This window comes from Streptopelia decaocto, assembly GCF_964273445.1.
Source record: "Streptopelia decaocto genome assembly, chromosome: 2".
NCBI classification, from domain to species: Eukaryota; Metazoa; Chordata; class Aves; order Columbiformes; family Columbidae; genus Streptopelia; species Streptopelia decaocto.
Window position 1 is genome coordinate 135874985 of NC_138655.1, and position 25433 is coordinate 135900417.

The following is a 25433-nucleotide window of genomic DNA, read 5'->3' on the forward strand; positions in this document are numbered from 1 at the left end:
TCAATTCACCCATGGAATGATGTACTGTACAAAAAGAACTGCAAACAATACAGTTTTCAGTATATGCAATAGCATAAGATTTTATTTCTATAAATGTTCTTGGCCCTTTTTAGTGATAAGTAACAGATTAGAGAATTTAATAGCCAGAATTTAGTATCCAAAACTGTGCTTTTTAAAGGCCATGGAAAAAAATTAGATCATTAATAATTTAACTACTAGCTTGAACAAAGTAATAAATCTGAGAAAATCTGCAGCCTGTCCATATACAGACTCTATTCATTCCGCCCAAGATGCGACATGTGGTAGGTTTGAAATTCTAAAAGAACCTTGTTTACATTGAAATAAACTTCAGTCTTACTTTGATGCTGTGTCAGCTAAACTAGTACCAGTTTATGGTGTTACCAGCACAAACTGCTCATTCAGTCCTTGTAGCAGTCAAACTGGTGGCAGTTCTCTACGTTACTTTTGTACATCATTACTGTTGTTATAAAAGCTGAAAGCAACAACACAAATCACCACCACATAAATGGAAATGGTCCTTTCACTCTTCTTTGGAAATGTATACTGTCATATTTGAGTTTCCTTTCACACCTGGTGAAATGCTTTAATTCTCCTATCCATCTTTTTCTGAAGCCGACTTTATTATTTTCCTACTAGCAATCAAACATGCAGCAGAAAAAAGTAGATTAAATGGGGTCAAGGGATGCAGGACTCCTGGCTTTTCATCTCTGCTTTGCCACTATTGAACCTTTAGCATGCGCCTTGATTTTCTTGCTGAAAAAATGACAGTAACAGCCACAAGTAACTATAGAACTGTTTTGAGACTTAATTAACTGTTACTACATTTTAAAACCTTCATTAAAAATTCTCTGATGTGAAAGAATTACACATTTTGGAGCAATAATAGAGGAAAATATACCAACACAGGATAGACAAGACAAAACAAAAAACCAAACCAACAAAAAAAAAAAACCAAAAACAAAACACCAAAAAAAAAAAAGAAAAAAAAACACAACTAAAACCCAAAAACCAAAAACCCCTACCAAAATAACAAACAAACCACAAATCATTCCAAGAAAGTCTTCACAGTGTTTTTTCACAGTCCTGGGAGATGACACTTTACAACAATTTATTTAATGTTCTCCCTACAATGTACTCTTTTAGACTAACTGATAACATGTTTCTACTGAAGCATATAACTTCATACAATAATATCTATTTATATGCAAAAACCCTCACAATAATCTCTCTCAGGCTCTCACTCTTCATCTTCTCTAAAGAAATGTGATACTTAAGATATATATTTTATAGCTAGTAAACATAGAAGTGGCTCTATGGCAGCTTATGCTCCCTATCTCAACTTTTTGCATAGGAAAACCTACTGAACTCAACAGCAGCAATCATCTTGATCGAAAAAAGCCACCCTTTGCAACTAGCATATATCCCTAAATACCTGCCTATGCCTCTGTGGGAAGGAAGATTCTTTTCCTTCTGCTTCTAAATTGTTACCTATTTCAGAAAAAAATGAGAACCAGGAGTAACTGTCTGGACACAATTTAAAATACACCAGTACATGCTGGGGTTGCATAAAAGGGTTCCTAATATTCAAATAAGAAGTAGAGTACAAGTCCTCTCTTAAAGTTTCCAATATTTCATACATCTGTCTTGATTAAATATGCATCTTCAAATCTTCATTTCATATGACAGTTTCCCATTTTATTTCCAGATTCCATCAACACACGGAAAGTACATATAAGGCAGAAATAAAAAACAACTGAGGAAAAAATATCCAAGTTGTCTTTTAAATATCAGTAAAGTTCTAACAATGGCAAAATGTTCAGTAGATTCTAATTCCAAACTAGCTTATCTATCTTTCTTTGTACAGTACTTTGTATGTGTGTGTCACAGGTCATCAGTTGGAAAAGTGATATTCCAGCCATACTGCGGCTTGCCTACTGCACCACATGGTCCTTCAGCTGGGCTGTAGTGATGAGAACCTTAGTTCAGCTTTGTGGCTGTCTTAGAGTCAACGAAACACATTATTATTTGTAGACATGGAGCGTTCCAGATATTCAAAAAACAAAACAAAGCAAAACAAAACCCAACCATCTTAATAATCTAGAGATTATTAGCTTTTTAAGAATTAATAGTTTTCCATCTGATGAAATTCTTAATTAAAAATATTTATGTTAGTTTATTTTTTTTTTAATTCCAGGGTTGATAATAAATTCTAATATCTGGATTGTCTTATATGTGACATTTGCTTTCATAAGCCATGCAGTTATCAGGAGCTAATCCTGTAAAGAAACTAATCAAGGAAGGTGTTACACAAATGCAAAACATATGATTAAAGAGAGAGAAGGCAAAGCTCATGCAAAGAACCAAACATTATAATGAAATTGCCAATGAATGGAGATGTGAGGACTTCAGGCTCAGTTTAATTAGGCTACTGAGTGGAATCCCCTAAGACTGACAAGAATTGAACAGCTAATAATCAGTTTGTTCTTTACTGATTACCAGCTAATCATGTCCCAAACACAACCCTTTCCCCCTTTCTAATTATGAATACATTTGCAAGGTTTTTTACTAATCTCTGCACTTTTTATGAGCACACAGGCCCTAATCAGCTAACTTCAAGAGCTTCAACTAGTATCTTTAAAGGCCCACCTATTGTTTGTGAAGCAAATATTTGCATCCTTCAGCACCACATTTGTAAACATTTCCTATGCTTGTATGAAGTGATGACAAACCCAATTATGCAAGAGCAGCATATTTTGTTACCTCATTTTCAAAAGTTAATTTCCATTTTCCAGACGCTGAGTGTGGCTTTGATGAGTTCTGTAATTCTGTGTACAAAACATAAACCTCACTTTCATTCAGAATTTCTTGCATATCATGGCATTGACTTCTGAGACATATTACTGTGAAGCTCCTTTTCTGTAAAATGGAAGAATAAACTTACTTTTTACATGTCATCTTTTATATGAACTGTAACCTCAAAGAGTTTTATCTATACCCCACTGAAGGCATTTAAGACATGTTTATTGACTTCAGTGGACCTTAGATCTGACCTGTCATGTTATAGACATAAACTGATATGGTTAGAGAATTAGCTGATGAGAGAAGTAGAAAGCAATAAACCAATAGAAATATATCCATCAGCTGCAATGAGGTGAACAGGTTATCTGGAATATTTTTAGATGAGATTTGTCATGAAAAGAGACAAAGTATCAATTGGCTTTTGAAAAACTGTAAGCTAAGAAAGTATTATGTAAATGCAGAACATGTAACTCAGGGCAGTAAACAAAGGTTATGCACAGAAATGATCCTTTTGATAAAATTGCCTTGACTAGTGTATGTAAGAATTGTGAGCCAGTCTCATTAGGAATCTAACCACAATTCCCTTAAACTCATGCTTAGACATTTTCTTACTTACTTATCAGTTGAGTGCCTAAATCTATATATATCTCAGTTCTCATAAATAGAGTTTCCTAAATTACCTATAAATCTTCTTTACTTTTGTAAATGCTAAGGACTTCTGCTATCTTAACAGATGTAAGCCGTTCAGCACCAAGATCATGAATATGTTTCATCAGGATCCTCAGAACTTGACAGAACCAATCAGGACCATATCTCTAGAAACCACAGAGGGCAGAAATGCTTTTACTGAACACCACAGTGAAACAAGACAGAGGTGACTGTGCATTTCCACTTTTTCTATATGGTAGTGCAGGAAGGCCAGAAGACCTATGCAGAATGTCCTCCTTAGAGTGAAAGGAGTCAAACCTGCACCGCCGCACCACAAAGCACCACACTTTTTCAAGCAGTCATATATTTATACTGCTGTAGCTTTGAAAATACTAAAAAAAAGGATGCTCTATTTTTGTTTGGTCTAGAAAAAAAGGAGCAATGGGGAATATAATACCTTCCCACCCGATAAACAGACCTGCATAGAAGACCTGTATTCTGACATCTTTCCATAGATTATTAGATGAATGCTTAATGCTATGTATGAGGAATTACATGTAAGTGAGAGAAGAAGACTGGGAGAGAGAGAAAATACCTTAGTAAGCTCTACAACTCTTTAGGATGCCAGCCATCGTAGTCTATAGTGACAAAATAACCAATAAAGTCAATTGAACAACTCTCAATGATGTTATGATTATAGAAATGGTGAATAACAGGGCAATGCGTCACAGTACCAAGTGAGTGATGAGTGAGGATGTCATATGTCTTGTTAACATTACAAGCATGCCAAAATTCTTTTAACACTGGTATTCATTTTCCTTCCCTGTTTTAACATTGCTTCGACTGTTCTTATCATTAAGTACTACAACAGTACACATATAACCCCTGACAGCTGTCAAGAGTGTGTTGAAAATAAATCATGGAAATAAATTTAATATTACTGAATCAGTTAACATGTTATTTTTAAATTTTTCACCAAAAAAGTGGTTTATTTGCTCCTATTGGATTCAGTCTTATAAACACAATCAAAATGAATGGAAGACTTAAATAAATATGCACACCTATAAAACTCTACTGATAGAGTAAAACTTATTACTAATGATTTCTCTCGGTGTATATATAAGCCTGAAACTAATTAATATTCCAAGAGAGTTTTCCAACATTAATCATGATTCATGAACTGTCAATCAGAGAAAAAAAATCTGTATTGCAAAAAGAAAATGGTATTTTATAGTAGTACCTGACTAAATAGTTAAAACACTATTAATCCCAATACACTCAAGGTAGTACATTAATAATATTACTTCTGTAAGTAGGTAAAAGAGTTGTTATCCTCTTTGGGCAAATACGTCTGTTGAAATAAACAGTAAATTTATCCCTAACTAGAGCTTGGTACTCCCTTCACTTACCACATTCATCCTCAGCCCCCTGCATTTAAATCTAGCAGGATAATAATTTTTAATAGATTTATTTATTAGCTGAGCATATAAATTTCAGTTGCATTCTAGTTCTACTACATGTTCCCATTAGGTGACATGTCCACAGTCCAGGTAAAGTCTGGATAGGGCAAACATTGTGAAACCAAAACATAACAAGAAATACCTGAATTACATTTTCAGATTTGCAACCTCCAAACAATATTGTCTGCAGACACAAGTCCAAACCTTTAATTGCAGATCAGTTTCTAATTATGAAGGCTAGTTAAAAAAAAAATAAAAAAAATCAAATTGAAAGTCCAAATGTGGATTTCCATGCTTCTGCTAAGATTGATTTTTTTGCCTCTTGCCTCTGGATCCAGTGTATTATTGCCACGTTCCTCTTTTTAGAGATATCTGAGGACGGATTGCTTAGCAGGGTGTCACTTGCAATTCAGGACTTGCAGATCCAAAGATCTATTGGCTCATATCCTGCAAGACATTGTCATTTGTACCTCTGTTCCCAGGCATACACAATACCAATTTATAACTAGCCTGTACTAAGCGGACCAAGCTTTCACCTGTTATACACACATACATTTACTTGAGGTAACAAATTTACTTCACGTGAGGGTCTAACACAATTTTTATATGTAATTAAATGTATAGTAGAGACTCAGGTTGCATAGATAACTATGCATAGGACATCAGTATTCAAACAAGTAAACATCATAAATCTCAGTTCATGTGGTAATCAAGGAGCATGATTTTTACGAAAACAGAGAAACTGGAAACAAAAATTTTGCTTTCAATTGTCTGCTCATACAAACATGAAGTCAAAAACATGACAGATTCGTAAATATGGCCTACCAAATGTGCTTTGCAAAGGCGAGGAAATGAAGAAAATATGAAAAAACCTATCAGATACTATGTAGACTCTCAAATTGCATTTGATGAAGAAAAAATGAAAAAGGCCCACATTCAAAACAAGATAGAAAATAGAGAAGAGACCATATCAATGTCTGACAATATTCTATTAGACCTTGAATTTCTCTATTTTTTCCATCACATACAATACACTACTTTCAGAATTTGTCTATCTGCTTCATGAACCAGTTCAAACATAACGTCACCATTTTGTCTGAACTCTTTTGAACAGTTTGCTGTCATGTGCCTATGTAGTAATTAACAGTCCTAGTACCAAATAGTTCCACAAAAATTCAAAACAATATACCTGAAATAATGGTGACATTGATTTAAAAAAAAATAATAATTCTAATGTTTCAGAAGCTATATTACCTAGCCTTTCTGCTTACTTCATTTTTAAGAGATGTTCTAATAAGACAAATATATGTGGAGTCACATAGCAATTGCTGTGGAATACTGGTATCTTTTAGTGTCTATGATCTGTACAAATTTCAGTGTAAATCCTATTGCTGTCATTTTGAAAGCTCTAGAAGTCCACCCCACTCTGTCAATTGCCTTTTTTTTCAGATATGGCTTTATTTGTCCAAGAAGTCCCCAGTTTGTCAATGACATCTAAGATCACACAAAGTCAGGAATATGAAGAGCGTGAAGAACTCTTTCTGGAAGAATGAAAGGAAAAAAAAACAAACAGGGTTTTCAAGTTCCTACAATTCTATACTAGTATACAGATGCAGTTCTGATGAGTCCTATCTAATTCTTTCTGGAATGGACATTTTTCTCTGACCCATTGCTGCCAGAATTAGTAGGAATATTTTCACATTTCTTTGTGATAATTAGTAAGCTGCATTTTCCCAGACTGTCTAGATCATCAGATACGATTATATCGATGGCCATATACAATTCTTTCAATAATAGTATCTATCTTTCATTTCCAGCTACCAATAAGCATTGATTTCTCTTCTGTCTTCTTCTGTAAAGATGAGAATACCCTGAATCTGCAAACACTTTTTCTCTAACGTTAAGTACATGATTTTAAAGTCATGCCACTCTTTTCACAATAATACCTCTCATATTTAAAGCTAAACAAGTACATATTTATGGTGAAGTTTTGAAGCTGACTGAAAAAAAAATGGAGTACAAAAGCTGTATGCTTTAGATCCTGATCTCTTTTGATGAGTTCCGGTAAAACCTTTGCATAAATATCCACTGACAACTCTATTCTTCTAAATATTTTCACCTCTATTTACCTTAGAGCTGAGGCATATCTTTAATTTGCACAGGCATAAAATGTCATTGCAAGTGATGTTGTTCCTATAATTTATTTTTTAATTAGAATTAATATTTTTACATTTTTTTTTACTTTTTTTTTCTGAAAAAATGCCTTCTTGAAGAATTCAATACATATATTCTCTTCCTGTAGAAAAAAAAACAAACCAAACCAAACCAAACCAAAACAAAACATACACACACACAAACACCACCCAAACCTCTATTTTGAAAAAATAAAATATAAATAAAATATAAAGAGAAGAATCCACAGGAGTCATCAAAGTTAAGGATTTACGGATATAATTGCTTCCTATGGTCTGATTCCTTAAATAAATAAATAAAAGGAAGGGAAAGAAGGAAGCAGTAAAGTGACTACATTAAGAAATTGATTGATGTGTTGCTCCTGTGCGATGCTCAGCAAGCCTTTCTCTGGAGAGGTTTTATTGGTTTGCTGGTACTAAATTTTCCAAACATATATATATCTTCTGATGCAAGGCAAGTTTGTCACCGTTGAGAAACTACGTCAGCCAAGTTAGAAAAGTTAAGAGCCTGTAAAACTTAAGTCATCCAGAACTGCCACTAATGGAAAAAAATATAGAAAGATATTGAAGAAATTCAAAGTTATATGAAGGTTGGGGTTTTAGATAGATGAGAGTAAAAAGTAGGAAGAACAGGTATTACATTTGCATATTGCTTAAAATACATAGAAAAGAATAATTTAAAACGCAATAGTATGTCAGACCATCTTCTTAAAATTGTAAGAAAAAAAAAAAAGAGTTACAATACCTTGAATACCATAAAAATTTCCTCATTCTGTAATCTAACCTCTTTCTATATTAATTTTAGCAGTACAGGAAAGTTTAAACTGGCAATTAAAGACAATATTAAATAAAATCAGAATAATGAAAGAGCTAGATTCTGCTTTCTCTAGAGCCTTAAACCTACATAATTTAATTGTACAAGTTTTTAGAAAACCTTGATTGTCTTCCTTAGCACAGAATATTAGCAGCTATTTTCCATAAGATTTTTAGTTAGTACCTTGTATAGTTAAGATTTTCTTAATATATTTCATCTCTGACATTCAAAAGTTAATGGACTGAGTGATTGGTCACTGAAGAAAAATTCAGACATTTGCTCACTTTAAAGAGGTTGTTGATTTTTTTGTTTGTTTGTTTTTTTTTTTTTTTTTTTTTTTTCTGTTTTACACCGCTATAGATGAGAGCAGAAACATTACTTTGGACTCTAATCACTCAAATTTACAGGAAGTTACTGACCCAAATTTATTTGTGTGCATGCAATTTCTTTATTTTCAGAAAGCTGGGAAATACTAGCTTAGTTATTGACCCTCAGCTCTGTAGTGATATGAGGATAAACCGTTTATTTGTTAAATACAAGTGTTTGGAGTGCCTTGTTTATTCCCTGGAATGTAGAAGAGAAACTTGATTTTGAAATCAAACATGACTCAGCCACTCTTTGAAACCTTTCATTCACCTACTGTAAACATTCAACTGTTCAATTTTATTGGCAATATCTGCTGAAGTATACGTTGTGTAACAACAGACTTGTTGTTCTATCATCTGATAATGAAGAAAACAAAACATTATTAAACTTGGGCAACTAACAATGAAATTTAGATTTAAATCTTTCAGAATTCAGTTATACTTTACCTCTAAAAATTCATGGGCAACACAGTCTTTTCAAAGACGGTGATAAATTCTGATTTTTGTACATCAAATATCTATTGATCATATCTTTGTATTCCTTATGAAGTTCATCTTCAAGTAGATCCAGGAGAACCTATTTCTGAATCAGAAAACAGTGTTGGGACTTGTTATTCTGCAATCCACTCACCCTTGGGATCACTGACCTTTCTAAATCAGGTGAAACACCTAAGGTGGAAAAGAGGCACAGACACGACACGGCACATTTGTAACAGCAGAATATAATCAGCCAGACAACTGAATAATATATTTAAAAATAATATTTAAGCATGTGTTTTGCTGCTACTGGAATATTATATAATACTAATTTACCACTAATCAGGCACCATCATCCACCAAGAGCAGCCTCTGCCAGTGAATTGTTATACTGCTAAAAAGCTGACAGATTACTTTTTACTACAGCATGCAGAAATAAGAGATCTTTACAAATGACATGCCACAGCCATGAAAGCCAATGACACAAGGAGCACTTACAGCTGATAAGAAGCATTTACTCTCTGCCACTTCAAAGGCAAATTCTCCCTGGGATGCCTTTAATCCTACCTGGCACCTTAAACCCAGTGCTCTGCACTGCAGCAAGGAGAGATGAAAGCAAAAGGGCATAGGCAACAGAGAGACAAGCAGATTTAACAAGACAGGCAAGGCATATGACTGATCATTTGTTGACAAAAAATATATGAAGAGACAATGGAATAATGAGGGATGGGTAATAGTAATAATAATAAGTTTCAACAAATCTATTTTGAGGACTGCTGCTTTAATCAGTCACAGCAACTGCCCACACAGTTGGAAAAGTGTCCTTGTATTAGGATGAAAATCGAGTTATTAAAAAAATAAATGCAAAGCGGTACTCTTTTGCACTGAAAACATTGTATATCCCCTAGGTGGTACCTAGATCATCAAAGAAAACAGCGATTTGGACCTTTCACATAGCAGAAATTTTGTGCTCTAGAAAACAGTCTAACACCAGCTTTCTTTCCAGACTTCTACTTCTGCTACCACTACTTGGCTCTGAAACATGACAACATTGACATAATACACTTCCACTTTTGCCTAAGACACAGAAAAACCACAAAATGTAAACCCCACCAAACTATATCTAATAGTAAGTGAACTGGTTTTCTTTTGTTTTGTTTTATTATAAATATTTCTTTATTTCAAATTATCAAGATGTAATGTAAATTCTAAATAAAGATTTATATCAGTTCTTTTAATCTGGGGCGTCCGACCAGGCTTGATTAAGAGACATCTTTGCCTTGATAAGTCTTTGCCAATGTCATATCCTTGTGCTTTATAATGATAAGCAATAGAAACTTTTTCCATAGCTTAATATATCTCAGTTTTCTAAAAATTTATCAGTCTTGGCCATGTTGTAATGCAGAAGTTATTTGAGTATATAAACCAAGATATTAAATTGGCATTTCCATCACTGCCTCAGTATTGTGGATACATACAACTCAAGTACACAGATTATCAAATGAAGCAGAAGTTAAGCAATATGCTTAGATTGCAGTGATCATTTCAAACACTGTGCACAATAAATGAATGTGGATTCCTTTGCTTGTGGATCAGTCTCAGAAAGGAAACTTTATAATTTGAAGGGGATAAAACACCTAAGGAATTACAGAGGTGATAGCTTAATGGTTCTAGAAAATATTTCTTATCAAGAACAGATCAGGTCTTTGCATGGTCTTTGCTTGTACTCTCATGTTTTTTTTAAGATACTTATACAACTTGTGCCTTGAGGCTTACTATAGACCAGCTGGTTATAGCTTCTGTGTCTCTCTCAAAATCACTGAGAAAGAAGATACTTGTCTACATTAAAATTTTATTATTACATAATTTAAATTATATAAACAAATAAGCCTGGTTTGGCACTTAACACTACTGTGGAAGAATCATCATAGTTGTTATTGCCCATGTTCACTATGATTTAGACTGGGATTTCTTTTTAGTCTCAAGGAGTCCTGAGGTAATGCAAAGGCCAAAGTAATTGCACGACTAACTAATATCTGGATAACCAAAGGATATGGTTATGATAAAAACATATAAGCCAAAACACATTCCACTTACGGTAAGCTTCATGCTAAATCCTAATATAATGTTTAATACATTCATCATCCCAAAGTATTAGAAAATAACTTTGGCATATTGGAGGAAAGAAAGCTGTGACACAGATGTCCAAATTCTGCCAGTCTTCCTCTACTGAACCATTCTTTCCATGACAAATACTTTGGAGGCAGTGTTCTCAACACACTACTTAATGGAAGAAGGCTGACAGAATCTTGATTAAAATAAATATATTACTGGAAGTGACACCTTCTACAGATAAAGATGGAAAGAATGAAATTGTTAGAAAATTATGCCAGTGAAGTAAAAAATTGCAGCCAAGCCTGAATCCTGCCCTTTCATGGTGAGGAACTTCCTGTTAGATTTGTAGTTATGGTCCATGCACAGATAAACACGTTCATGGTCTTTGTAAGTTTTTCAAATGTAAATACTCAAAAAGACAAAATGTAAAAGAAATTAAAAACATTTCATTAAATATCAAATGTAATTATATAATTGTATTTATTCAGGGAAAATGCTATTTTCTTTGTGCTTCAAGATTCAATAGCTATGTGGGCTTTAGACTATCTGGTAATTATATACTGCAGTTAAGACAAAGCTCCTTGTACTTCAAATCTAGTCCTGTTTGATGTATTTCACCCATATCTGCAACATTAAAGAATTTGCCTAAAATAGTTACACTTCATCACTTTGAAATTTCAGGACAATAAAAACTTAGAGAAACTGGCATCACTTAATTCTATGATCCCCTGTGTTTAAGAATATGGTGACCATTTTCGGTAGTTTCTATTCACCATCCTCATTATTTTGACAAGTTTTAATACTGTTCATCAAAGAACACATACTGAGTGTACACTTTGTGGCTATCATGGGAATTTTCAAACTCATAAAATTGTATCATTATTCTTTAGCTGAAGTGAGTGATTGGTGTTCTGTACCATGAATCTTCCTTTTAATAGCCTGTATTAGGCTTTGAATTAAAATCGAAAACTTTTCATGTTACCTAAAATGTGGCATTCTTAAAGACCTATCTTCTTTAATTGTTTAATTGACTTAAGTTAAATCCCTTGTCCTATTGCAAATGGCCTGACTTAGTTATACAAAATTTCACCTGCTGGTGCAATGACTAATTTCAGCTTTTTCAAAATGATGGAAGCAAAGTAGTTACTATAATCATGGAATCACAGAATCCTTTGGGTTGGAAAAGACCCTCAAGATCATCAAGTCCAACTATCAGCCTAACACTGTCACTAAACCACATCCCTAAGAACCTCATATATGTGTCTTTTAAAGACCTTCTGAGTGTCAGGCAGTACAGTGTGGCACTGAGGAGTATTGTTTTGTCATGTTTTTCTCCTGTCATGCTTTTCTTCATAAGAGAACAACATTTTAACTTTTGTCAATATGAATAAACACACAGTTCTTTATCTATCACATCTTGCTTAGTTGAAAAAAAGCCCTACCGTAGAATCATAAAATGATTTGGACTTGAAGGGACAGTAAAGAACATCTAGTTCCAATCCCCCTGCCATGGCAGGGGTACCTTCCACTAGATCAGGCTGCTCAAAGCCCCATCCAGCCTGGCCTTGAACACTTCCAGCGATATGGCATCCACAACTTCTCTGGGCATCCTGTTCCCATGCCTCACCACCCTCATGATGAAATATTTCTTCTTTATATCTAATCTAAATCTACTCCTTTCAATTCAAAGCCATTACCTTGTCCTCTCACTACATAGCCTAATAAAAAGTCCCTCTCCAGCTTTCTTGTAGGTCCCCTTGAGGTACTGGGACAGTGCAAATGATCTCCCTGGAGCCTTCTCTAAGTTGAACAACCCCAACTCTCTCAGCCTGTCCTCATAGGAGAAGTCCTCCAGCCCTCTGATCATCTTTGTGGCCTTCCTCTGGACTCATTCCAACAGGTCCATGTCCTTCTTATGTTAGGGCCACAAAGTTGAATTCAGTACTCCTGGTGGGGTCTTACAAGAGCAGAGTGAAGGGGGAGAATCACCTCCCTCCACCATGCACATTTTGATGTAGCCCAGGGTGTGGCTGGCTTTCTGGGCTATAAGCGTTAAAGAATGATAGTGAGTATAATGATCCTGGAGGCTGGGAGGTGCAGGATGTCCTACCATCAAGACAAAATCTCACCTCACTTCAACTCAAAAGTACTGCCTCTGAAAGACTTGTCTGAGGTAGGCTGTGCTACTAAGAATATCAGCACCCCATCAATGGCACTGACAGGGATATGTCCCACAAAACTGTCACCTGTTGCACTGGGAGACAGATGCCTGTTAATGGTTGACCTTGTCTGGCTACCAGGTGCCCACCGAGCTGTTCTATCCCTCCCCCTTCTCAACTTTACAGGGGAGAAAAAATATGAAAAAAGACTCATGGGTCAAGATAAGGACAGGAAGATCACTCACCAATTACCATCATGGGCAAAAAAGACTAGAGTTGGGAAAATCAATTTAATTTATTGCTAATCTAAGTCAGAGTAAGATAATGAAAAATAAGAACAATCATTAAACACCTTTCCCCAGCCCCCCTTCCTGGGCCCAACTTCACTCCTGTTTTCTCTACTTCCTCACTTTGAATGGTGCAAAGGGATGGGGAATGAGGGTTGCAGTCCATTCATCACACATTATCTCTGCCGTTCCTTCCTCCACATTTTCCTCCCCTGCTCCAGTATGGGATCCTGCCCACAGGAGACAGTCCTTCACAAACTTCTGCTATATGAGTCTTTCCCATGGGCTGTAATGCTTCATGAACTCCTCCAGTGTGGGTCCCTTCCACAGGGTACAGTCCTTCAGGAATAGAACTGATGAGTCTCCCACAGCATTACAAGTCCTACCAGCAAACCTGCTCCAGCTTGTGCTCCTTTCTCCATGGTCCCACAGGTCTTTCCAGAAGCCTGCTTCAGCATGGGGTCACAGCCTCCTTTGGGCATCCACCTGCTTTGGCATGAGGTTCTCCACTGCTCCATAGTGGACCTCCGTGGGCTGCAGGGGACAGCTGGCCTCACCATGGTTTGTACCATGAGCTGCAGGGGAACCTCTGCTCCGGTGCCTAGAGCACATCCTCCCCTCCTTCACTGACCTTGCTGTAGGCAAGGTTGTTTCTCTCACATATTCTCCCTCCTCTCAGTTTTTTACCCTTCTTAAACATATTATCACAGAGGCACTACCACCGTCACTGATTGAACTCATAGAACTTATAAAATGTCCTGAGTTGAAAGGGATCCACAAGGACCATCGAGTCCAACTCCTGGTGCCACATCACTGTCAGTAGTCTCCAGCAGGCAACCTGTAGCTGGATGGTGGTGTGTCTAGCTAGTCATGCCAAGTCACAGGTCATCAGTAACTTGGTATATCTATTTCTACCCAGCCAAGGTTCTCTCAACCTTTTTTCCATAAGCAAGATGACTAAGTGCCAAAGCACAGATTAAAAACCCATGGTATGCTCCCATTCTCTTCCCCAAACCCTTTCATTTATGTGCGCTTTTTTTCACATTTCTGGACTCCCTTCTCTATCATGCACTAAATTAAATCCATTCTGGGCCTGTCTTCCTTTCTGTCTCAGTGTAGAACACAAGAGGAATATGGAGGGAAAACAGTGCTCTGAAAGGGAGGAGCTAGACAATATTTTTTCCTTATTTGCTTTTTTTGTGTTGACTCTCTCTGGCATGCTTGGTATATTCCAAGCCCTTTTATCATGGACACCGGTATCAACTGATCTACGCCACCTAACAGTATATATTTTGCTGCTAGGCTTGTTGATTTTGGATGTGTAAGGTAATTTAAGTTATTTGGAATCCAATGGCTTTTCAATTTCAAAACTGACAGTATTATAAAGCTCTTCTTAACAGCTACGCTGACCAGGTACATCTCTCACTCTGCTTATCTCCAGACAGAAGTTTATTGATGAAACATTATGAAATATTGTGTTCTTAATGACTTTGTAAGACTAGGAAAAGCACTAAATACTAATATAGTGTCAGGTCCTACTGAAAGGAAACTAGTCAGACTTTAAACAGATCTTGTTTCAGAAACCTGCCTAGACTACAGTGGCAGTCACTATAAAAATATTCACTTATTATTTTTCCTTAGATAGTTCCAGCAACCGATTTTTTCATGCCAGGAAAACTAGAAATATGCACAAAATGATTCATTTAACTTCATCAATTTCCTAAATTTTTTGTTTGAACCATGGACTTACATGTACACAGACTGCTAAGGTAATAGCCCGTTCCCTCTGGGAAATAGCTATTTGTAAGATAACACTACCTTCACATAGGAAAGAATGGCAAGGGTGACAAGCAGAAGCTAAAAGCAACTGCCAAAGGAGTCTGAACAAAACTGTAGTTTTCCTGATGGTGAAAACCTGACCTGAACAAAGTGCTGCACCATTCTGGTTAGGAAATTGGGGATATAAGTAACAGTGACACCCGATAGTGTGATGAACTCTCACAGTCCCTTTGGAGCAACCATTGTGTATTCTCTGTTCCTTTTTAATCATTCCAGTCACCTACAGGCAGTTTCCTCTACTATTGTTATAGTAAAAAGTGAAGATATTTTTAACTGGTGAATGTTCATTTGACATTTCAAATGCTTTCATCATATTATTTAGGGTAGAAACACTGTTTCTCACTAAATAAAAAGATTTCAAGTACAGTACATTCAACACAAGGTGGCAAAGAGCTTTGATTATGAAATTTCAACAGCATGAGAATCGACTGTAAAGGCTAAAAGAAAATTCTGTTACTCTGTGGGAGAACAATCTTCAGAACAAAAGCTCTTTACTACCTAGGACTTTATTAAGTTTTAGATGCTGATTTCCCTCATTTTTCTTCTCAACATTGGAACATCTCTATTAATGCCTTTTAGACTAGAACACCATGCAGGGAATTAAAATGGCACTACAGCCTGGAAATCGAGGTCTATTATCACAATTTACTTAATTCTAAAGTTATGCTTATATATAGCACCTAATAGAAGTGAAAGTGAAATAGCAAAGGTGTTTCATTGTGTGAAGTGTTGTCCAGGCTGACCAAAAAAAATATTTTTCCATCTATTTAGACAGATACACTTTAATGCATTTAAATCCTGATGCTGAAAATCACACAAACACATGCTCTCAGCTGGTGATCCCTGAACTTTGTGTATCCTGAGTAACAACTCAGCCTGTCCCCTGGCTGTCTAGGGAGATGGAGGTGGGTAGAAGGATCTTACACATTCCAAACAATTTGCTGTGAGACAGGCATACAGGGAGCACTCCTTCTGCATTGAGATATACATGTGTAGAGATGTGCAGAGGTGGAGGTGCCTTGGCCCTGACCTCAGTGTTGCTAACATTGTGTCCCTTGCTCTGGCCCCATGCTGGGACAAAGCACACTAGCTGAGTGCTTTTTGGTTAGCCTGCATGTTCCTGGGTCCTCGCTGCTGAAAATTTTCTCACTGCATATAAGAGAAGAGGGATGGCATCATGTGGTCCTGACTGTCCTAGAGTCCTGTGGGTACTTGGCAGTGACACCAAGACATCAAGTAATATAAAGAATGTTGGAGGCTCTTTCAAAGACCTCTCCTTCAAAAGTCCCCTTTGTACTTAGGCATTATTTGGTAACTTCAATAGCATCAGCAGATATAAGGTTCACTTCTGTTTCTGCATTGAGAAATCCCTTTTGCACAGGATTCTTATGACAAAGTAATTTGTTCCAATTTTTTATTTAACTACACTTCATTTTACAATTCATTCACTTTTACCTTCATGACTGTATCTTGAATGATCTATATTGATATTTGTTTGGTGGCTGGTGGATAGTCCCAGACAGTAACCCTACACATTAAAGACACTAAACTGCAAATTAATTCACCCATCTTCATGCTCCTTTAATAGGAATTCAGCACACATTACTGTTAAGCAAATGCCATTGTCCCCTCATCATTTGCTTTATAGGGATGTTTATCTGGATTCTACAGTCACAAAATTTTGTTAAACTATATTCAGTCTGTGTGTGCAAAGATCATAAGATACACCTCAGGTATGTCCTTATAAGTCAGTCTTTATGTTACCTAAGACTACAGGCAGAGACAGAAGCATAAATAATAGAGGGGAAACCCCAGCTTCAACATGACTTCTTCTGAGCTGTCATAGAATCACTATTGAATTTTGGGGGAATGACAGAAATAGAAAAAGGCAGAATGGGAGTAGAGCTTTCTAAACATATGGATTGTATTTGTGGTAATATGTTGCCTTCATTCGTCACAATATGTAACCTACTACAGTTAGTACAAGCACTCCTCTGAGTTGTAAGCAGATTGATGGAGGACAAAGCATTCCTCTACAGAAATATTTCAGCAGAACTTCTGGTCATGTACCACAATTCACCCTGGCCACAAATGTTCTCTGAGTTCTGAAGCTAGCAAGATTTAACTGGTGGATGCAGAGTTAGTCTAGAGCACTGATATTTTATAATATCTGCTCATCTTTTGGAATGATAAACTTCAACTGAAAGGCAATGTAGTCAAATCTCTGGTTTTGTTAACATGTAGATTGTCCTATATACTTCAAATACAGATCAACAGGCCTAATTTTAGGACTCAGGTTGCACAGAATACAATTAAAAAAAAATTCAAAATGGCTATAATGTGATCTCTAATTTTGCAGGTACTCCTTCTTACTGAAAATGTAGAAAACCATTGTAAGAGCTTTCAGTTGAACCATCTGGAATAACTATCTCTTTAAAAGATACATGCTGCACTGCATACCATAAGACATGCAGTAATCTGCCCTAAAATGCATATAATCCTGTATATAACATTCACAGAAAATATCTTATTGCAGTTAAGATCATGTGTGTGCATGTTGATTTCAGTAATTCTTATTGTATCAAGAGTCAATATTGAAAATATGCAAAATAATTAGTTGACTGAGCTCCTAAATTATTAATAATCCCTCAGTGTTCCTACACTCCTGCAGAAAATTTGAGCGATGAACACAGATTCATTATATACCTATGCTCATGAAAAAGGATCAATGGCATCAGAGTAACGCTCTTATCCTACTCAAAGTATTTACTAAAATGCATAATTCTGACATAATATAGGCTAGTGCTCAGTAATATAGTTGTAATATGTATGTTGCAGTTTCCTTATGTAGTTACTTTGATTTTTGGCAACTTAAGATATTGAATAAAATTAATACTATTTTCTCCTCTTTGCTCAACACTAGTTATAAGGAAATGCAGTCAGAGCTTTAATGCTTAAAGTATGCTGTGAGATATTTAGCAATAATGTTAGTACTTTGACCTTTACAATATCCTACATCTTCATTGGCTACCCACTTAGTATACTTCCCCATAGGTTAGAGAGGCAATAAAAGAATAGGATACATAGAACAGATTGGCAATACAGCCAATCACACCAAGGAATATTAAAAAGGTCAAAATACTCAAGTCTACTACTATGATTTATAAAACATAGGAAGAATTGGAATTTTAGTACCTAATTCTACTGAGAATATTCATAATGAGAACTGAAAATGGCACAATGAATAGATTTTGTGACAGGAATTTCATTTTGAATGAAAGATAGCAGTCTGTATTCACTAAAACTAGGTTCATTACTTTTATGATTTCACTCTTCAAAGCTACCTTTGGGTCTGGGACCTCTTCTTCCCTTTCTGTACAAGTCAATTTAAATATTATAGCTATCTATATCACACAGCCACTCAGGGAAATACTGTGAAGCATATTTCTTCCTGTGGGAGTAAGAGCCTAAATCTAAGCTCACATCTGTTTTTATATATTTACATGTATGTGTGTGTGTATATATATACATGCATGTATGTATACACACCCACACACACATAACAAAGAAAGCTTGAAGATAAACTGGTGAAATAACATCTTCCTGAATGTCTGTACAGATCACAGCTCTACAAAATGTAAATTGTTTTTGCACAATGACAAGTTCCTGTGTTACTGCAATGTAGCAAGATATTGCTGTCTGGCCGAGCTCTTTTAGCTGACTGTTTGTAAAATTCTGTGTTCTTCGCTTTCTCTAGGTTTGTTACTTCTAGTTTCTTATTCTTAAAGCTTCCTTTGGGTTTGTCCTCCCTTTACAGTACATGTAGAGTTAGCAGTCAATAAATAATATGCATTAGCATATGCTGCCACATTTCAAACAATTAAATTTTATATTGTACTTACAAAAAGCTAGGAGAGCCAACACCATTACCATGGCTCAGAGAAGTGGTAGCTCATTAAATTGTGTTGACTTAATTGCTTGCAGTCATGTGAACATACTGATACTGATGTCTGTGAGACTATCTAGGAAGCTTAATGTTGAGAATTTGCATTTCAGTGCAGCTATGTTAATGCTGACCAATTTAGCAAAATACAAACCTCATGTGCTCACCTAGATTCCTGCAAACAGATCTTTGCAGGCAGGGCCTCATGTCTCTGATTGTTCAAATGTCCTTGTAAGAAAAAGGCTAACAAACCACCAAAACCAAGTGTAAAAATTGGCAGCTTCAATCTGGCAATTTTCAATTTGACAATTCTGAAAAGGTAAAGAAAGAAAAGGAAACTAATGGTAATGAAAAAATAAAGTACATATTGCTGATTATATGGCTTATTTTCTACTTCAAATGAAACTGCAGCATAATTTTCAAGCTGCTACACAGTACTACCACTGAATTAAGGGACCCTGCTATAAAAATAATCCGGCTTACTAGAGAACACAGTGTGTAGGTCCTATATTATAGCTTGAAAGCATTAGCAGAAGCATTTTATCATATTTATGAAGCATGTAAAGCTAATAAATATTATATTTTTAGTTACAGACAAACCACTTATTGTCTTAAACATATTCCTGCAAGTATGCTATAGTGGATTGCGTATTGCATTCTCAAATTATTTTTACTGCCTCTTGAAAAAGTTCTCTAACTACATGCCGTCACCCACTGAAAAAGTTTGCTGCAGGGTGTGTTACATTGGTCTTGTTCTGCAGCCATGGTAAAGTTTGTTAGCTAAGTCCTTCTGGGAATTGTTACAGAGGCAGAATTTGCAAGCTACAGATTTATAAAATTCAAAGATGTATTATACTTAAGAAAGAGAATTACAAAAAGGTAATCTTTCTTTACACATTTTCTCTAGCCAACATAGTGCACTTCTGAAAAATACTTCACAAATCAATCTTTGGACCCATTTGGTGAATGTCCATTAATCCTGGTCTCACTTTTCTCCAGTGTCAGCTGTTCAGTTGCTATTGAAATTATGGTATTTCCTTGCAGTCCCACTGCTGGACGAGCTGTGATGGCTTTTAACTTCAGACACATTGTCATTCTGAATCTACTTTAATTAGGTAAATTTTGCTGAAAGGCCACAAAACCGTGGTGAGCTCTATAATTTCAGCATACCAGGTGGCTGCTGAGTTCAGAAATACTTCAGCTCAGTACTGATAGGCAGGATTTCAGCCATGTTTCAGGAAGAATCATGGAACAGTTCAGACTGGAACAGACTTCAGAAGGTCTCTAGTGCCACCTGCTCCAAACAGAGTCAGCCTTAAGGTCAGACCAGGTTGCTCAGAGCTTTACCAAGTCAGAACTTGAAAATGTCCAGGGATGCACAGTGCATGAACTCTCTGGGCAACTGACTCCACTGCTGGCCTGTTCTCAGAATGGAAATCCTTTTTCCTTACGTTCAATACGAACCTTCCTTGTTTCAGTCAAATTCCACTGCCTCTTTTCCTCTCACATGCTTTTTCATGAAGAGGATGACTCCACTTAGTCAATAACCTTCACAGAGACACCGATAGGATGCTGTTAGGTCCCCCCAGGTCATTCCTTCTCCAGGCTAAAGATACCAGCTCCCTCAGTCTCTCCTCCCACAGCAAATGCTCCAGGCCCCAGCTGTCTCCATGGCCCTTCCCTGAACTTGCTCCAGACTATTGAACTCTTTCTTGTACAGGGGGAGGGACAAAACTGCATGCATTGTTTATATGTTGTCTAATGAGTCTTTAGTAGAGGAGGATAATCAGTCCCCTCAAGCTACTGGCTGTGCTACTGTCCTTACAGCTCAAAAGTCTACTAGTCACCTTAGCTGCCAAAGCTTACTGCTGGTTCATGCCCAGCTTACCATGTATAAAGACTCACAGATGCTTTTCAGCCATTCAGTCACCAGTCTGTAACATTTCTGGAGTTGTTCCTTCCATAGTACAAGGCTTTGGATTTACCCTTGTTGAATCCTGTTGGTTTCTGTTGGCCCATTCTTCCAGACTGTCTAGGTCCCTGTGATAGCAGTCCTGGCCTTGAAGTTATTGAGTAGCCATCCCAATTCATAACTGTCATTTGTGCAAACCTGAGGAGAAGGTACTTCATTGCCTCTTCTGGGTCACCAATGAAAATGTTGAGCAGGACAGGTCCCAGGGTAGATGCAAACTTCATTTGTGACAGGCATCCAGGTAGTGCACAATACAATACCCGCTGCCCTCTAAAGGTGACCATGTGGCCACTTCCTTTACCCTATCCAGTTGTCTACCTATACAAGAATGAGAGACAATATCAAAGGCCTTGCTTAAGGTAAGTCAAAGTAAAAAGTCAAGGTAATGGAGACTGCTTCATCATGCCTGGGAGAAGAATCACATGACCATGCATACGCATCCCATGTTCATACTAGGCATTTTGGATCCCACAGCTGGCACAGGAGAGTGTCCAGTTGATTCAGAAGCATTTGAGATGACTGTTGCTTATTGCTAGCAGCTACTGCACAACCCACCCTTACACACAGCTGGACGAACCTTATTGTTTAAGCATTGCAGGTTCAGCTCTGACCTTCTGCTGCAGGCATTATGGCTGTGAGCCAGGGATTGTCTGGAGGCAATCTGGGAGTTCTGTGTTGCACTGAACCTACATGCAGTGCAGTTTCAAAAGGGCTAATGCACTCTCCAAACATTCAGATTTCCAGTTCTAAGTTTAGTGCTGGGTGATTTTAAGGTTATATTTCAGTATTTTTTTAAGGACTATAAACATAGATACATACAAGCATAAATGCACACACATTCATATAAATAGATGTATGCCCCAGTTTTTTCAGAAGTCTCTTTTGACAGGGAACTTGAAAGAGAGATAATATCCCATCAATCAGGAAACAGAAATCATCTATTAGAAAAACTGAGGAAATTATACAATAATGAAACGTTGGATTCTACCCAAGATTAAATACGATATCTCTTTCCAACAAAATCCTCTGAGAATCAGAGTGATACATATCTGTAGTTTCAGAAATGTTAAGAAATACCACAACCTAATGGAAAGCAGTGGGTAACAGCCTGAAGAGAGTGGATATTCTGTCACTGGTGGATGTTAGGTTATTCCCTACCCACAGGAAATCTTTAGGCAGAAACTAAATTACCCCTTGTCAGGGATACTCATTTATATAAAGTGACACTGCTACTCCCACCCACCAATACTGACTTCCAGTAATCATTCATGTGTCACACGCACACCCATACAGAGTTATACCAAGTCATGTGAGCTAATATTCACTTCCACTTTCCCAGGCTGTGACCACTTACTCATGTCAAGATATGTTCTGTACTGTTCATTAATACTAATGCCAATTCAAGCATATCAGCATAGTCATGCTCAATCTTACTCAGTTATGCCAGCCCTTTACTCAATCACGATCAGTCAGACCCACCCATTTGCACTATAGCTGTGACTGATGCACACACTCGGAGCCTCAGGGTGTGTTTGACAAATAGAAATTGTGTCGCCTAGATTTGGAGACATATTTTCATGGTAGCAAAGCAGCAACGACTTCCGACATTTCATTTGAATAACTATTCAAGAGGACAAACTTTTACTGAAGGCCAAGTCAACATTTTCTGACCACAACTATAAAGACATCTGCATTTTATCACAAGAAGTATAGACACAAGTGTAAAAAGGTAACTAGCAGAGAGGTTTCAAAATAAGTGATTGCATCTGCAAACAGGTGCTGGTGCATGAATTATATCTCATATATTTTACACATTATTCAACCTTTTTGGTGGATATATGTGAGTAGTAGGCATTGAACCTCAGAAATAATTTTCAGAGACTGACACTTATCTGTGAGCCATTGCCAATTCTCTGGATCACTCTGTATAGTGTTACTTAACAGTAAACTTCTATTTCTTCTCTGAATTCTGGCTCTTGGCAAAGCAAGTAAGTGAAACATTTGAAAAAAAGAGTAAAAAGCATGTTTTAAATTTTTGTTTTAAACTTCACTGGGGTTAAAAACAAGCAAAAAACCTCTTTAATAGTACTGTAATTTTATTAAGTCATTTTAAGTTTTTATTTGCCTTAATTCTGGCAATAGTATTATAACAAATTCTAACAAAAATATTTCCATATCTTAACAGATTTTAGGTTATTTCACATTTAACAGTGAAACTCCCAAGTTCATAGTGTTTTATTAGGAGGTAATTGCAACATTTGCATTCTTTAAACACAGTGAGTAGAAAACTTTATTTTGCTAATACTTGCTCTCAGACTAAGCTGCCTTATAACTTCTTGGCTTTGCCTGGGAATGGGAGAAAGCAAGAAGTGGAGCAACTGCGGCAGGTATTAGAGTAAAAGTGAATTAACATGTTTCATAACTCATAGAAATGTATTTAAAGCCACAGAAAAATGTTTGCTGTCGTTGCTATGTGTATTAAGTGGAAGAGGAAAATACTTCTTTGTGGGTGTATATGTGAGAAGAGGCAAAGCAGAACTATTCTTCTGTTTACCTTTATGTCCCCATTGCACACATTACTAATAAGAGAGGTTTAATCCAACTGCTTTTTTCTTAAGGAAGGAAGATTATAATTTAAATTAGACACCAAACAAGGAAGCAAACTAATTATTAAATTTTGCCTGAGAAGAAGTGTCATTAAGTTTCGTTCTTATAGGTCAAAAGCACAAAAAGTGACAATGATATTAATGAAATAAACATTTATCATACAATATTTTAACCCTTTACATTTCCCATTGAACATTAGGGACTGAGGTTTTGAGGGATTAACTAATAGAAATCTGAGGATCTGTTTAAGATTGTAAAGAAAATACACAAAAACTTTGGCTGATATTTCTTTGATGCCACTTAATAAAGATGTGGTTGCAGGTGACAAAGACGTCTCATTTCTGTCAATCAGAGAGGTAACATTGGAGCTCAGCAATTCAATATTGATGTTGGTAGTCACAGCACACGAGCTTTGTACTGAGTTTGCAAGACATCAAGACTGAGGATTGTCAAGGGTTACTCTGAACTTAATTTGTCTGCTGCTGCTGTTTTCACTTGATTTAGCTGCAACAACAATTTTTCTAATGATCAGGTGGCTATGCCTAAGTTGTTTACTTTTACATGTCTTTGTATGCAACAGTAATGTTTTTTATATAGGTAACAAGTAGTTATTCTGTGTAGAATGAGGCATCTGGACTAATGGAAATTCTTTGATTAGACCACTGAGATTTCAATTAAGCTACTAAAAATTATTAGCTTTGCATATAAAGCGTGTGTTGCATTTACCCATAACCAGATTTTGGATGTACTACTGTACAGGGCCCAAAAATTGTCAGATGTTGAAGGACTGTCACCCTAAACTGATTTTTTTACTTCAAATGTGGGGAAAACCAGAGAAGAACTATGAAAATAATTTAATAATTTTCTATATATTAAGTGTTTGAATGGAGAATGGGTAAAATAAAAACAAATGCCTTTCTTTCTTTCTTTCTTTCTTTCTTTCTTTCTTTCTTTCTTTCTTTCTTTCTTTTACTCTTTGTTTTCTTCCAATTGCAAGTTCTTTGTTTAAGAAAAAATCACTCACTTTTTCTCCTGTTTTTTCATAGTGGAATCTATTTCAGAAATTCATACAGAATAATTAATGAATATTCATATTTTAGCAATAAGGACACACAGATTAAACTATGAATACTTTTACTACCTTGCGTTTTAAGAAATAAAATAGTCAAGGTCTGGTCTTCTTATGTTATTAGTAAGAAGAAAAGGTAAATAAATTGCTCATCTCTTCTCTTCCTCACATTTGCTGTCATGAATTTGTGGCAGGAGTCTTGCAACTATAGTTGTTCATTTATTCGATCGTTATACAGGTCGACCAGATTTAGCTGATTTGATACTGTTGTCATGTTATAAGAAAGCTGCAATACATTCTAAGTCATACATAGCAAGTATTGCTTTTTTAAGTTAAAAAATGTGTGCAAGCTGTCAAGGACACATTATGTACACATGGTTAAGATAGAAAGTATTGTTTATGGTCTTTTCTGTATATGGATGACAGAAAATCTCAGATTATATAGACAGAAAATCTTTAAATGTTCTCCTTTTTGAAACTGAGCACATCTGAAAAGTGTTTCAGTTCAGAGCAGCTCAGCATCATTTCTTTAAAACAACAAAGAACTGGACAATGAATAATTTTTTTTTTCTTTTTTTTTCTTTTTTTTTTTTTTTAATTTAATCAACAAACTGGGAGAGGAACATCCAAATATTGTAAAGGACATGATGTCTACCTGAAAAGGTT